This window comes from Buceros rhinoceros, unplaced genomic scaffold (genome assembly GCF_000710305.1).
Source record: "Buceros rhinoceros silvestris isolate BGI_N320 unplaced genomic scaffold, ASM71030v1 scaffold4057, whole genome shotgun sequence".
In the NCBI taxonomy this organism is placed as follows: Eukaryota; Metazoa; Chordata; class Aves; order Bucerotiformes; family Bucerotidae; genus Buceros; species Buceros rhinoceros.
In genome coordinates, this window is record NW_010420277.1 from 40,439 (window position 1) to 44,374 (window position 3,936).

The window sequence follows — 3,936 nt, forward strand, 5'->3', positions numbered from 1 at the left end:
TTTTTTCTTGGGTTTCCCTGCTGAGGCTTTTTCCCCCCGCCACATCTGCAACGTTTAAATCTTGCCTAGCTCCTTCCCACCACGCTGGCAAACATCAAGGATTCTCCGACCTTGATATGGAATATGCTGCTTTACATACCACTGCTGCAAGCTGGTTTTGCATCCTGTGTTTTGCATGATTCAGAACAGACTGATTCAGAGAACGACTGAATCAACCGGTGTCAGACTATGAAGACTTTGAAACCTAAAAAAGGTAAACTGAGAAACTACCATCATCCCCGGGGGAACGCGGCACTCACTTTAGCACAAACTGTCCAGAACGAGGATGTCGGTCTGAAGTAAGAGGTTTTACACCCACATACATAGGACCAGAAGCCTGGGCAGATGGCATCTTTCAGCCAATGGGATGCTAGCCTTAGAAATTCATCCTGTTTGTATTCTTTGATATGAAATTTATAACACTCAGATTCCCATCCAATAGTTACACTCTCTATTGATCAACAGATCCAACTGTTAGTGCACGGTATCAGCAGAGTCCAGTATTTACTGGATATCGGCTCACTTCTTTCTATACTTGCGCATACCTCACTGCCCACTTTCTATATTCTTAGTGCTTCTGAGAATTCCTCAGTCTGCACAAACTAAAGTTTTCTCATAGGATTCTTCCTCTTTCTCTGCTTTCTTGACTCCCAAAGCAAAAGCCAAGGCACAGTCACTCTCAGACCACCTTGTGTTACAAAGCAGTGATATATCACACATCTGGGAACACTATTTAAGTATATTAATCTTCAATTTAAGAACAATTAAGCTTCTTTTCCCCCTCAGCAGCTGGTTATGGCATCAATTCTCTTTCTTTTCCAGATGACACTTCAAAACTAACCATAAAAGCATTCTGTTGTCACCCGCTCCAAGGTACACACCTGCCTCTGAATTTTACTACGAAGTCTGTAAATACAATGAGTGTTAGTAATCTCGGCTTCATCGCACTTGGTCAGACTTGTGGTGTCCCTTCCATACCCTCCTTCAGGTGCAACCATCCCGATGTGGAAGCAATTTCTGTGTTTGGAATGCAGGAGAACTGAACTCAAACCCCTCCAGCTAAGCCAAAACCAACCTGAGTCTTCTACTACCTGGGTAAAGGTCTTCATTTCTATGCAATTCCTTCCTCTTTTCTTCCTCTGTGTGCTTCATGCACAACCTCCTGTGAGATGTGTAACTAACTCAGGGCTCCAGGGCACGGTGCAGGGATCAGGCACTGGGGCTCGAGGTGTACGAGTGCTGGTTGATCACTGCCACACTTGCCTCCCCCTGCACGCCCAGGCCACTGCCACAAAAGAACAGATAATGTGGAATTCAGAAACCTCTGAACACCTGCCCTTCGCCTAACTGAGGGGAAATGCTAATTTAAGATGGGTCAAGAAACAGGCCAACTCACAGAAAACATAACACGAACTAACGTAACTGATACACCATAGAATGTGATTAACCTCGATATAAGAATCTGTCTAGAACCCATTATACCGATCACCTACACACAACAAAATTCTAGAAAAACCCCAACAAACGTCACAGGTGTAAGGATCTACATACCAGATGGACAGGCTTGAAGGCGAGGCAGTAGACTCAAGGTTTGAAAGTGCAAGGCTGAACACGTAATGTTCTCAATACCCAAACTCCTTTCAGTTTCCGGACACAAGCAATGAATTCACTTTTCAAGAGAAAAGAATTCCAGCACAAGTATTTCACAAGAGCAGAGCAGGCAAATTCAGATACAAAAAGTCTGGTCAAAATTCCCCCAAAGGGGAGGTCTGGAACTTCTACACAATTTCTGCCCGTACAGACATTCTGCAAATTAAATCTACCTTTCTGTAATACACCTCTACCTCTCTTTATTATTATTTCTAGCCACTCCTTCCTCATTTCTAAAACATCTGATTTTCTCCAGTCTTGGAAAAAACACACTTTCTTTCTGAGCTTACAGCAAGTATGTCCTCAGCGTCACCTGCTCCAAAGAGAATTCTTTGGGGGCAATGTTCAGTAACGAGTTGCACTGACAGCACAGAGCAATTTTCCATCTGTTCATCTCCAACCACTTTCAAAGTCCTACCAGCACCGGTTGAGGCGTGCAGCAGCGCAGCCTCTTAGCACGACGGCACAGTGAACCTGACCTCCACTCCATCGATTTCGGGGCTGATTCACTGGAACGCCACTGGCACCGCTCATTTCACTGTGCAGCAATCCTCAAGCAATGCTGTCCACCTACATCAGCAGCAACACCTCTGTCAGGAAAAGAATTCATCTGAGGATTTAGGGGATTTGTCTGTCGCCTGAAGGAGCTCCATAATGTGCACAGAGACGAGGTAGCAGTAATCTCAATTAAACGACTCACTCAGGGTATATTGGCCGCTGTCTAGACCCAGCACAGTGAATCACTGTTAGTCCGCTGTGCAGTCAGGCACAGCACAGTTATTATTCACCCGCTGTTCTGGACCAACAGATCTCTGATTCATTCTTTCACCTCTTTCTTGACCCAGTGGAGGAGAAAAGCATCGAAGAAATAATTTCTGCAAAGCCCTTGCTCTCCTCTATTCTTTTTAAGATTTCCTGTTTCACCTGAAAAATGTGTATAAAAAGAACTGATCAATATCTGCTTTTTCTCTCTAATCCTCTTCATCCTCGCTACATTCTCTGGTTGATTCGTAGCTTGTGATTATTATAACAAATAACATGACACACTGCTTTGAAGTCTGAAACAGCATAGAATTCAAAACACTGACATTATCATTCAACTGAAGTTTACAGTTTACACCAGACAAAATGAGTTGATCAATTTAAGGTAGAAAAAGCTTTTGCTCAAGCCAAAAAAATGAAACAGAAGTATAATGCAAATATTTAGCAAAGTTTTAAAATAAAAGGTTTACCTTTCTATTAAAATGTGTTACACAAAGAATCGCCTTGGATTTAGCCAGCACGAAGGGATTTTTCAAGAACCTATTTTTCAGATTCTAATTAATAAGCAATGCCTCCTTTACAAAGTGGGAACAGCTGTTTACAGGCTCTTGCCCTCCTCCATTAATTTAAACAGCACCATTTGCAGAAATCATAACTATTTCAACTCCATGGGTTTCAGTCTGCTCTTCTGCGCTGTAGATTAAACTTTTACCAATTTTTCACCCCACACATAGAAACAAACATTCTAGAAGAGCGAGTGGGAACTATACCCAAAAGAGTGAGCAAATTTTAGATTCATGTGAGAGCAAACGCCACGGTATGCACTGTCACATCATATATCAGTATACTTCCTTTTTCCGCCACCTTATACCAGTGACAAGTTTCAGTTAATGAATAGTATGCACTACCTAGGAAATTCTGAGGATAACTAGAACCAAATGTAGACACAACCTATCTGCTGTAACCACCACTGACAAGTCTCAATGAGGGTAACAGAGCAGCAAGTGCTCAAAGGCTGACAAAACCTCTGTAGGTGTAACCCCTCTCTTCACCAGTTACAATTATCAGTCCTCTGGTTCACATGGGGACGGTGCTCCAAAATTCTTCCTCTCTATCCCTTTCCCAAGGTCATCTACTCCATACTGCACCTTCACCTGCTACAGGCAATTGTATTTCCATGAATATCTGTACTGGGTTTGTGCGGCAAGGTTTTGTTAGCAGGGGGAGGGCTACAGGGGTGGCTTCCGTGATAAGCTGCTCCAAGCGTCCCCTTTGTCCAACAGAGCCAATGCCAGCTGGCTCCAAGACAGACCTGCTGGTCAGCCCATCAGTGATGGTGGCAGCACCTCTGTGATAATGTATTTAAGAAGGGAAAAAAACCCCTGAAGTCACACATCAGCAGCTGGAAGAGAGGAGTGAGAAACAACTCTGCAGACACCAAGATCGGAGAAGGAGGGGGAGGAGATGCTCGCAGAGCTTCCCGTG

At 43.7% G+C, this 3,936-nt stretch overlaps 1 protein-coding gene across 1 annotated transcript in view; it reads right to left on the bottom strand.

Moving 5' to 3' along the window:
• ANO3 (anoctamin 3) overlaps positions 1 to 3,936 on the bottom strand; it is a gene marked incomplete at its 5' end in the record, with an annotated part of 36,759 nt that overhangs the window by 25,042 nt on the left and 7,781 nt on the right. The gene's annotated exons all lie outside the window — the stretch shown is intronic.